The sequence below is a fragment of the Neolamprologus multifasciatus genome, chromosome 19 (genome assembly GCF_963576455.1).
Source record: "Neolamprologus multifasciatus chromosome 19, fNeoMul1.2, whole genome shotgun sequence".
Taxonomy (NCBI): domain Eukaryota; kingdom Metazoa; phylum Chordata; class Actinopteri; order Cichliformes; family Cichlidae; genus Neolamprologus; species Neolamprologus multifasciatus.
In genome coordinates this window covers 4,254,235-4,266,923 of record NC_140457.1, presented here as the reverse complement: position 1 = coordinate 4,266,923, position 12,689 = coordinate 4,254,235, and the positions used below count along the sequence as shown (strand labels likewise).

Genomic DNA, 12,689 nt, shown 5'->3' with positions numbered 1-12,689 from the left:
AACTGTAGACTGTAAACAGTCTTACATACAGCAGCAGCATAAAAATTTTATTCTGCACAAAGGAAGCTAAAATTACTAATGTTTCTAGCAGTTGTGCTGCTGTTTGCCAATATTCCCTTTTGGGAATGCGATGTGGTGTCTGTATCAAAGAACACCCTGGTAGCTAGGGCTGTAGTGTTGGGATCAGCTGGTCCGTAGGTTGATATGCTTACAGAGAAAAACATAATACTATTACTAGTGCATCTCATAGAATTAGAATATTGTTCAAATTTCAGATAAATATATGTCCCAAGATCACAACTCAATACTTGTTTGTTGCTCCTTTACCATGGATTACTGCAGCATGCCATGGAGGTGATCGCCTTGAGGCACTGCTGAGCTCATCTGTCTTTTTGGGTCGGGGTTTCCTTGTTGATGATGGACAGCAAACCATTTGGTAGTAATTTTGGTGCTGAAGGCAAGTTCTGCTGGAAAAGGATGGGAGCACGAGGTGGTCTAAAATCTCTGTTATCACTCTGCTGTGTTGGATTTGATAAAACACCAGGAGAGGACGTGGCACACTGGGTAAATTTTACCCTGGACTTCAAACACCTTGGAATCTGAGCCTCTCCGCTGTTTATCCGGTCCATCCGACTTTGATTTCCAAATTCAAGGCAAAATTTTCCCCGAAAAGGTGAAACTTTGGACCACTGAGTTCCTTTCCTCCTTAGCCCAGGTAAGACACCGATGATGTCTGTGATTCAGAAGTGGTGAAGTTAGTAACAGTGTAGCACCTTTCCCGAAGGCATCTGTGTTACGATGGCTCCTGTATCAGTTGTAAAACTCGTCCTTGTTCTTGAACTTCTCTCAACAATCCTCTTAAGGCTGCAGTCATCCTTTTGTTTTTTGTTTTTTTTAAACCACACTTTTCTCTTCCATTAATATGCTTCGATACAGCGCTCTGAGCAAGCCAGCCTTTTCAGCAATGACCTTCTGTGGCTTACTGTCCTTGTGAAGGATGTCGATTGTCATCTGGACAACTGTCAAGTCAGCAAGCTTACCCAAGATTGTGGTTGCATGTATTGAACAAGAAGCACTCAGAGCACAAACCCTCAGCCAAGGCAGGTCAGTCTCTGGGCAGTATTTGCTTTTTAAGATTATAAAGTTGTATTTTATATTCATTGTCCTTCTTTTGTTCTTTTTAAACAGACGTTTGTAGCGCAGTAAAAAGTGTAAGGTGACATTCAGTTCTTTCTCTTTTATTTATTTTTTGGACGCACTTTTGTGCTGTTGAGTGTAATCCATCATTTTTAGCAAATCTTTAAATAGACTTTATGTCAAATAAGCCAGTGTTGTACTTGTATTTTGTTAAAATGGGTGGCCAAGGAGTTGAGTGTAGCAGCTGCTTGAAAACAGAAATTCCTCTCATCAGTGAGATCTTAAGGGACATGGGCACAGTTTGATACACGGTGTCGCTTTGTTGGTCCAAAGATAACGAGTTTGATGGCTCTGAGTGGATTTTTAAATAATAAGAGTGCAGATTTTGGCACTCAGTGTGCTAATTTGTTTTTATATTTATAAACAATCACAGTTTTGTTTCATCATTTATTTAACAAAACAAGTTTTTATTATGCATATTTTTTTCTTCAGAATAAAAAGGTCTCCTGAGGGTTGTAACAATCCCATTATGTAAGTATTGTGTAATCCATTTGCTTAGATACTGAATGAGTGTTGAATGGGCAGGATGGAAACTACGTCTTTGCTGGTTGTCAGAGGCAAAGGTAATTTCAGATTTCTTAAGATTTGGTTTCCTCGTATTTTCATAATGACTTTGATTTCCCTGCTTCTCTGGGTGAAAATGCCAAGGGTTTAATTAAAATAAACCCTCTCACTGCGTTAACCATATGTTAGAAAAATTAAAAGGGAACTCCGAGTTCTCAGAATGACCAGTCCCACCCCTACAATTTGCCATGAAAATATAGCTAGCTCACACTTTAAGTGCCTTTGTAGTGAAACTACGTTTTCTCTGTGGACCAACATATTTTGCAGCGAGACAGGGCTCTATACTTTTCACAAAGCCTTGAGGAGTTGAGAGAACTCTTCCCTTTAATTTATATCAAGTCAAAAGGCTTTAACTTGGAACAATGTAAAGAAATATACATTTTGGGTCAATAAGTTTTTGCCTTGCATTTCTACCTAGCTGAAATAACCTGAAATCTGACCCTAACAATGTTGATTCACAGCATAAGGGACCGATGGCATTAACCACAGCAGCTTTGCAGGCTTATATGCTACTCTTTGTTCAGGGCCACCTCACACAAACCATAAGCTCTGGGGTGTTACTTCTATAACCGGTATTAGCTGGATAAACCACAAAGATGAGATTCATTTTTATCTATAAGCATTTCAAAATGGGTTAGTTCAGTTTTACAACAGAATACTTTAAACAATATGAACAAAATTGGTGGTTTGGCAAATCTGTGAGCTCTGAGCTGCACCTCATGTTGCATCTTTAAGCCTTTCAGAAGGATGCATCTGGACCTGTCTTCAAAACACTGGATCAGACGCTTCCAAGTAGAAAAACCCAGTTCAATGCTCATGGCAGCCACCATAAATGTGCTATCAGTCACAAAGAAGGGAATAAATGTATGGCATCAGGCCTTCAGCATGTATGCTAGGAGGGTGGGGGCATAAAATCAACTGCTCCAACCCAACAATGTTTGTATTTAACACTTTTTTGCACTTTTCATGTTTACATGTGCACGATTGGAGAGAGCGCTGAGTTAAAGCACTCTTGTGACCCCAAACACGCTGTCATTGTAACAAGGAGAATCACTGAACCAAATATTTAATTCATGCGTTTGACTTTGCTGCTACAGTTAGAAGATCAGAGCACACGGAGCTCATGCGAGGCTCTGTGGGCAGTGCACTATCCAAACAGGCCAGACTGTAATGTCTTCAGGCACTGCGCATTGCACAAAAAATAAAAAGCCAACAATTGAACTGTGGGAGATACAGACTGGCTCGGTTAGAGCTACAAATTCTGATTCTGAGTGAGCCAGTTCACTGTGCTTTATAAAAATATCGCGCTTAAAATCAACTTTAAAAGATATTGTATTGTATCTCTGGGTACATCTCAGGCCCTCCAAAGTACGGAGGCCTATCTCCCCTCACCACGCTCCCTGCCGGTGGCTGATGCCCTCAGACGTTGGTGTGTTGGTGGTCCTTGTCGACTGGGGCTGGGCGCTCATGTATGTACCGGCTCACTCCTGCTGATTGGCAGGGCCTGGCGCCTGTGGCCCGGCTGGGCCCCTTCCGGGGGATGGGGTGCCCTCAGGCCTCTGGGCCTGAAGCTCAGTCCTCTCTGGCACAGCTGGCTGCCGGCGGAGCCCGCGGGCACGCCACTGCAACCCCTCTGGCCTCTGCTCCGTAGCTGCTGGGTGACCTCTCGTTTGGGGCTCTACTCAGCTCTTCCCAGGAGGGTGGCACGGTTCCCCCCCTTTTGGTGGTCCTCCTCGGGTCCTCGTACTCTGGGGCCTCTGGATGTCTGGGGCCTAGATCTCCTCCATACCTGCTTCATGCTCTGGGGGGCGGGGCTATGGCTCCCCACACTCCCTAGCAGATCGTTACATGGAGAAACCTTTGGAATACAAGCATGCTGATCCACACAGGTGTGCACACAGGTGTGCACAGACTACACCTTTCTTGGCTGCTGCCTCAAAGCACATTGTGCGCTGTCTATCTTGCGTGCTGCACAATATCGTTTAATATTTAGTATCTACTGTTATCTACTGCTAGCTAGTTTATTGTGATGGTGCTGTTTTTATTATGTTGCTCTTTTTTTGTTTGCTTTCTCTTCTGTTTTTTTTTCTCCATACAGGTGGTCTAGGTGTTTTGTTTGTTTTTCTTTCTTTCTTCCCCCCTTTCTCACTGTCTCTTCTCCCCTCTGGTTTTCTTTCTCTCCCTCTCTTTCTTTCATTCTTTCTCCCTGTTCTCTCCCCCAGTCATGTCTGTCGCGTTTGTAAAATAAATACATAATTATAATAAAGGTCAATCAAATGGACCAATATGGCAAGGCCATGATGATCCACTTGGTAAAATAAATCCGCTTGGCATCTTTCTTGGCCTTAAGACAACAATTCTGATGGTTAAAGATCCAAATGGGACAAAAAAAAAAAAAAAAAAAAAAAGATATTGTATAACGATAAAATAATATCGCACTCCATGCTGCTTTAAAACATACGGAGCCCCGCAGGGGACATGGGAGAAAAAAAAATTAAGACGGACTTTTGCGAGATCTTGCAAAACAAACTCGGGCAAAAGTTTTAGCTGCATTCTTCCCGTTAGCTTCGAGCTAACGGGAGGTCGAGACCTACTACACCCGGGAGGAACACCGCTTTCCCGGCACATCGTGCCTCGACCTCCCGGTCGGCTTCGAGCCAGCGTCCGAAGAATGCGGCTAAAACATTTGCGAGATCTCGCAAAACTTTTGCGAGATCCCGAGTTAGTTTTACGAGATCTCGCAAAAGTCCGTCTTAATTTTTTTTTTCTCCCATGTCTCCTGCGGGGCTCCATAAAAACAGGCATGTGTTGTTAAAAATAAAATCAGTGCAACTATTTAAAAATATGTTTTGGATTTAAAAGAAAAAAACCCTTACAGTTGTTAGAATTATAGCTTTGCAGCAGTAGCTCCTCCCTGCAGGCCAGCGTAAATCTTGCGTTTCTCAGGCCACCTTGAGTCAACCTTTCTACAAACATAAAGGTCAGAGGTATACGTTATAGAGGTTTAAGTTATGGTTTAAACAGCACATTTATTGGCCCCATGTTTACCTAAAGTGTTGATCTAGTGTTACGTTTAAGACTTTTCTGCCTACACCACTTTGTGAAAGCGAGCTGTGGAAACTATCAGAGTTTAGGATTATTTCTGTGGCACTCTGGACTTTCAAAACAAAATGCTTTGAAAGCTTGGTTACTGCTTTGCGTCTGTGGTTAGTCGGTTATTTGACACAACTGTGCTGCAAAGCTATTCGACGATGAAGGTAACAGTTTTGATTGGCTGTTTACTGTTAAATTGAACCAGAGGACTGTTGAAAATACCATTTCAGAGGATGAGTCCTCAATGCTGATCTTATTTGTTGTGTACTGCTCATGTAGAACAAACCATTAGCTCCAAATTTAAGACCTGTTTTACAGGGTTTCTGTGCTGAAATATTGTCTAATCTTGCGCATTAATCTCGAACAGATTCTATCTATATCCACAGAGAAAGACTGGCAGCAGCAAAAGAAATTAAAGAATGATTCAGCCTGCTGATTTCATCATTACATACAAATATTTCTCATAAAAATAGAACCTTGTGCTGTGTAACCTTGTGTTATGTTCAGTTCTCAAACCTGGAGAAAGGGCAACTCTGGCTCAGAAACGAGCATTGCAATGTTGAGAAATAGATAATAGTCAGCCAGAGGCAGTTTTCAACCAACTCATGCAGATGTTATCTTTGCATTTTAAAAGCTTAAAAAAAATCTACTTGTGAAAAGTATGTAATTACTGTCAAGAAATGTGAAGCTTGCTCTGTCTGCTTCTGTCTCAAATCAAGGATCCATTGTTTCAGAAGTAACCTGGACATAGAAATTGTAACTAAATAAGGAAGACGGCGCTCACCAGGCAATTATTTGCATTGAAATAACGCATGCAGAGAATGGTGAATATGATATGCAGCAATCCAGAAGGGTCAATTACCTATCATTCATTTTCATACATGTTAAAGACCCTGCTGTATGCAGCTGATAGTTGCCAAGTTTCAATAACATAATGGTCTAGTATATCATTATTATTATAAATAAGAATGTTAATGGCAGATGATTTGTGGGTGAAATGTCCTTTTGAGTAGAGCCATACAAAGATTAAATTTTTAACTTGGCGGCGGGTGCTTAAGATGCAGGGCATTAATTTGATTGTCCAGGTTTCGTGTCCTCTATGCAGCCTGTGCTACATGATAGATGTGACCAGTACAGTAGGCTGACAAAGGGGTACACAAGCAAAGGGAAGACAGTCAGAAAGTTCTGTGAATGTTAATGTATTTGCTTGCGGTCGACATCAAAAGGCATGGACACATTCGTGCATTAACTGGCCGTGTTTTTCCAGCACAGAAGCAAACCCAAACTGCAGGACGGATGAAGAATAGACCCGATTTCATTCTCTCTTCTTTGCTTTAACAATATCCCGTTCCTCTGCTGTGCCAGACATTAGCTTCAAAGGGGAGCGATAATATGCAAGGGTGTTTGATGCTGCAGTCACACAGTCAGCTCTTTGCCAGCTAATGATTGGCTGAATCCGCTCTTGATGTAACATCAGTGTCAATTGTCAAATTGCGAGTGACATTTAGGACAGCCTGAAATCCAGGCTAAACAACTAGACTGACATACATCTCTAACAATGCGATCTGATGTCAAACCGCTGATTGATGCCCAACATTTCTGCATGTATTTGAATGGCATTATGAATACAGGTAACCTCTCTCTTTGGCCGTTTGGACAGGGCATTGAAACACTTTATATACTCGATGCTTCTGACCAAGCTGAGGCTGCATGGGCAGTTTCCCTCCCTATTAGTATGAAACCAAACATAAATATGGTAATGTAGCATTTTTTCAGTCTTTAATGATGCAAATGTGGGACACTGTCCTTTGGGAAGCCAATGAAAGTGATGAAGGGTTTCAATTTGCCTGTGAATCTCTGTTCTCCAGCCAATTAGGCGAGCCTCCTGTGGTTTCTGAGGAGCACTCAGCAGAATCCAACGTATACTAACCTTCAAACTGACTGGATCAGGGCATTACATAAACACTGCTGATGGGTGTGAGTACAGCGTATAACAGACAAAACTGCCCAGCGTGTGTCCTCTAACACATTTTTAATCTTTTTGTTATTTGAAGGTGATGAAACCCATCATGGCACCAATGGGGGTCTTTTAACTCAGGATTAGCAGTAAAGTTGTCATATTTCACTTGTGCTGTATGCTATAAGTTGAAATATCACCAAGTCATGGGTTATGTTAGGGTTATGCAGAATCTGTCCACAAATGCATGACTGTTTTGGTAAATATGGTCTTGAACAGCGTTTTTCAAAGGTTTCCTTTGGACATTGGCATTTTCAGTCCACCTCTTGTACTTGACCATTTTTTGAGAAAAGTTTATTTATTTAGTTGTTTACTTGCCTGAGCTACTGAACCTCAAGCATAAAAAAGCAAAAACACTGTATTTTTCTCATTTCTTTACTTGACTATGCAAAAAAATTCCAAAGATAACAGTTTGACAGGCACAAAATAGTAATTTTGCACCATCAGTATGACTCCTAAAGCTCTATTAGCCGGAAACTTGGCATATCTTGACATGATGTGAAGCGTTTCCTTAAAGAATGGCAGAAACTGGAAAAGGGGTCAGGCCTAAAAGAAACAAAACAAAAGAAACCCCAAAACATATGAACGACAGCAGATAAACAGTATCTGAAGTTACGTCCCTAGGAAAAAAAATTTAATGGGAAAAGATAAAGCAAAGACCTGACACAGAATCTGTGAAATGCATCTGACCATTTACTTTTCACTGAAGCTCATCAGTAATGCTCTAGTGTTGTCAAGAAGCCGTTCTTAAGGAAAGGGAACAGGAAGAAAAAGGCGATGTATCCCAAATTATACAAGAAGTGGACTGAAAATCAGTGGCAACGGGAGTGATGCATCTAAATTTGAAATTTCGTGATTCAAACATCAGCATGTCTGAGGTCAAGAGAACAACACAACTCATAGTCTAGAAGGGGTAAAAAAAAAATTTAAACTTAAGTTTCCTTGCAGGTGATGAATATTGCAAACTCTGTGTTTCCCTGTAGGTGGTGCACTTGTCCTCTTTAAGCATTGTCTTTGATATTTTTTGCCTACCTGCTTCAAGAGCTTTTCATCTGATCATAATCACAATAATAACGGTAAAATTTTGGGGGACATTTTCTGTGGCCTGCACTGATATTAACCGATATCGGCCTGTTGACATGAACGATGTACAGCCGGGGAGTGGAAGACGTTTCTATATGGTCTCACGGCACTTTTATGTTGGCTGAATATTTAAAACAAAGAGAGTTTAAAAGCAATGATTAAAAAACCCAGAACAGCTGCACTGTATCAGCTGTTCAAATTTTACATTTGGGTAACGACCCAGGATTTGGCATTTCTGAATATTTTTATATTAAGCTATCAAAATAATCAAGTGTTACTTTAGGCACCTGATGTTGATGATAACTGATTTATATATTTTCTTTCTTAAAACCTTGTGAACTTGATAACTTGAGAAACATGTCACCGAGGATTTTCAAATTAACACTTTATGCGCAGCTACGAAATTCAACACATTCAAAGTGTTGGTGAATGTTACGAGTTACTTTCCTCAGTGTGGGGTTAAAAAAATGCTGAATTCTTAGAAAAATTTGTATTTTTGTTCTTAAAATATTTTTTGTTTACTTTGTTTGCAATTACAGTGAAGTACAGTATAATGTTTTACATGTTTATCTTCAGTTTGTGTTTTGCATGTTAACATTTGCTAATAAGCATCAAATAAAGCTAAGGCTTAATATCATTGAGTATATAGCCATAGCCAATTAGTCATAAAAATCCACCGCGAACAGCCTTTATTGCAAATCCACTCATTGTTAAGATATGTTGTTCTCAAAGCCAACTAACCCAACCTGTTTCCCTTTTAAACAGTGGAAGTCTTTGAGAAGCAATAGGCAGTGACACATCACATAAGCAGCTTGACACCAGCCCATGTGCCTGGCTGTCGTCCAGCACGTGAAGTTCTTCACGTGAAGTTCTACACTGATGTGTGTAGAGGGTGGAGTCAGTTCAGGGTGGATTTGTTTTGGTTACAATAGAAAAACACCTGTCATCACCGCCTTAGCTCGGTAATTTCTGTATTTATCAGCTTCCTGTTAGAATGCATGCAGCCATTGAATAAACAACCTCGTGTTCAGTTTCATATAACGTTAGAAAAGTTTATCTGGATTTAGTGTAAGTAGCAAATACATTTCATGCTCGTCAGCAAACATGGAAGTTGGTCCTGATGTTGTTCCAAATTCTCACAAGCTCAGACATTTTTAACATATCTGCTTGTGAGAACAGCTTGCATCGACACAACCTGTTCTCCTCGATCTCCGTGTCGTACATTGTGTGAGGGCAGTACACGGTGACATCTGTTAGGTGTGGTCACTTCACCCTCACAGTGACACAGGGTGTGGTCAGATGTGAGCTAAACGTTGCCTCAGGCTGGAGCGGTTTGTGGTATATATTTAGCACCTTGTTAGTGGTTAAGAAAGTGCATCTGTGTCTTTCACAGTCTTCGTTGCCACCCTTGTTTTTCATCTCCTCGACACACTTTATGATCAATTATGAAAGACACAGCAGATCTTCACACTTGTGAGCGTTCCCTGTGTTTTCTTTCCCTTCTACACACATGCTCCTACTTCTGTCAGACTTAAGGAGATTTTCTTTAAAAATATTTCATGTTGCTAATTCCCTCAGAAAAATCCTTTCCAATTAGTGAAGTGTAGTCACTGCTCACCGTGTCACAACTGAGTCTTACATTTGGTGACAGAAAGAACTTAGCAGCTGGGCTGCTGCTGTGGGTTTCCTTTTTTCTTCATTTTTTCACCCCTTTCCTTTCACAGCTGAATTCACGACACCACTAAAGACAGGGCGGTTGAGGTCTGTGAGCACAAAACACTTTCAGTAAAAGGACCGTACAGTCCCTTGCCACATTCTCAGCACACTGCACTGTATAATTAAAATCACCATGCCCCCGCTGTCTGTGGACATAAAATGAAAATATAGCACAAATACAAAAATCACAATACACTTCTTGCCATTCCAACTGAGTGGACCGCACAATCGAAAAATGAAGTCGTGAGGCAAGAGAAGCCTTTTGAGGCATAATGCTCTGCAGAGGCTGAAAAGCTTACACATCAGTGCTTTCAAAAGATTTGCGTGAAAAGAATTGGAAAACACATGCTTGTTTGTGTTCCAGCAGGAAAATGGATGTTAAAAATTTATACCTTTTAAAATAGATTTCCCGTGTCATGTGGTTTGACATTATCAGAACGCCGCACAGGATGCTGGGTGTGCCAACAGCTCACGCAAGACCAAAATTAATAAATAAATACATTTCAAAAACAGATGTGCTCTTCTTAATTCAATTCAATTTTATTTATATAGCGCCAAATCACAACAAAAGTCGCCTCAAGGCGCTTCATAGATACAGAGAAAAACCCAACAATCATATGACCCCCTATGAGCAAGCACTTTGGCGACAGTGGGAAGGAAAAACTCCCTTTTAACAGGAAGAAACCTCCGGCAGAACCAGGCTCAGGGAGGGGCGGGGCCATCTGCTGTGATTGGTTGGGGTGAGAGAAGGAAGACAGGATAAAAGACATGCTGTGTCTTATCAGATATTGCCAGCCTAACATGTCAGACTTTCACAAGAGCTCTACACATGCATGACTGATGAAATATATAACCATTTTATACTCACAATGAGTCCATCCTACAATTGGAACATGCTGTTTGTATGAGGATCCAAATAACAGCAATGTTTCATTGGCGTACATCTGCTTGTTTTAACATTATGAGTTGGAATAAAGTCGTTTAAATTACACTAAATGTATTTTTTCTTATACCCACATAATTCAAGGATCAAGAAAACCTTGCTTATAGTTCACTTTACTGCTGTAGACTCTTCACCTTACAGTATATACATTCAACGGCATAAATGTTTGTTAGGCATAACTGTTCAAATGCTTGTTACACAAATGAGCCAATCCACTGGCAGCAACTTGGTGTATTTCTTTCAGAAACAGCTCGTTTTCTGGGACTTTTCCCCACACAGCCATTCCTGTGTTTACAGAGAATGGTCCAAACAAATAAAAAGAGAAAAATATCCAACAACCACTTGTTACAACCCAGCCATGGTATGCAGAAGACCATCTAGGAATGAATCAAACATCAAACTTTGAAGCAGATTGGCTGCAGCAGCAGAGGACCACACAAGGTGCCACTGCTGTTAGCTAAGAACAGGAAACCGAAGCTTCGATTCACACTGGCTCACCACAATAGGACAATAGAAGATTAGAAAGAGTAGTATAGTTAGTCAGTCATATAACTATAATCATATAATTAGGGCTGGATCAGGTGTCCCTGAATCCTCCCTAATGATGGGCATACACTGTGCAATTTTTCAGTCGTGCGACCATTTTGGTGATCGGCCCGAGTTTCGCCTTCATCGTGTGTCGTGCATCGTGTAGTATACGTGGGGTAACGAGAAGCGATTAACACCTCACGACCAGCTCCCGATCATCAATCTTGGTCGTAAGAAAATCAAACCTGTTTGAAATCCTGTTTGCCGTCATGAGGGTGTCACTGCAGCCTCTCACACTGCGCACACGCAAACACAGAAATGAAAGTGAAGAGACGGAGCAGCACGGCAGTGCAGCGTGTGATCTTGACACAAGCGATGGAGGCGCAACTTGTAGAACTTTGGCAAGCTCATCTGAGCCTTTTCGATGTGGCCTCACAAAATTATCACGACCACAACAACCGTGAAAATAATTGGATGGACATTGCTGCTCAATCACAGCTGCCTGTTTTTCATTAGCAATTTTGCAAAGTTGATGGTGGTGGTGTGCGTGTCTGTGTGAGTGAAAGACAGAGAGGGAGAGCGAGCGACAGATTTTCTGTGTCCATAACATGAAGGTTACACGTACAGTGTGAGCACTCAGGTCGCATCAGAGCATCGGGCCGGATCGTGTGAGACCCTGCACCGTGACCTACGAACGTCTAACCCAGGGGTGTCGAACTTCAGACCTCGAGGGCCGGTGTCCTGCAGGTTTTAGATCTCACCCTGGGACAACACACCTGAATCAAATGATTAGTTCATTCCCAGGCCTCTGGAGAACTTCAACACATGTTGAGGAGGTAATTTAGCCATTTATATCAGCTGTGTTGGATCAAGGACACAGCTAAAACCTGCAGGACGCCGGCCCTCAAGGCCTGGAGTTCGACACCTGTGGTCTAACCCCTGCGAGTCAATCATGCAGTTTGAGCAGAAGCTGAATAACGCGACTGGAAAAAAAAAAATTGCACAGTGTTTGCCCAGCTTTAGTTATGCTGCAATAGTTGTAGCCTTTTTGGGGATTCCCATGATGCATTGTGTATTTCTGCTTTAGTCACCTTTCTCACTCACTATGTGTTAATAGACCTCTCTGCATTGAATCATGCTTGTTATAAATCTCTGGTTCTCTTCCTCAGCATGTCTTTATCCTGGCCGCCCCTCCCTGAGCCTGGTTCTGCTGGAGGTTTCTTCCTGTTAAAAGGGAGTTTTTCCTTCCCACTGTTGCCAAAGTGCTGCTCATAGGGCATCACATGATTGCTGGGTTTTTCTCTGTCTGTATTATAGGGGTCTACCATATAAAGTGCCATGAGGTGACTGTTGTTGCGATTTGGCGGTGTAGAAAAAAAGTTGAATGTTCCGATGAGTCTCGGTTTCTGTTGTGACAGGGTCAGAATTTGGATGTGGTCCATGTCACAGGCACCAGATCTCAATCCAGTTGCACACATTGAGGTGTGGTGGAGCAGATTTGCTTCATGGAACATAAAAGTAAAAATTGCACTGACGTGATTGTTGTTG

General features: G+C 41.6%; 1 protein-coding gene and 1 long non-coding RNA gene across 2 annotated transcripts in view; one reads left to right on the top strand and one right to left on the bottom strand.

Moving 5' to 3' along the window:
• LOC146495751 (uncharacterized) overlaps window positions 1–12,689 on the bottom strand; it is a 146,001-nt gene that overhangs the window by 125,912 nt on the left and 7,400 nt on the right. The gene's annotated exons all lie outside the window — the stretch shown is intronic.
• Window positions 1–12,689, top strand: part of sntg2 (syntrophin, gamma 2) — a 103,992-nt gene that overhangs the window by 88,118 nt on the left and 3,185 nt on the right. The gene's annotated exons all lie outside the window — the stretch shown is intronic.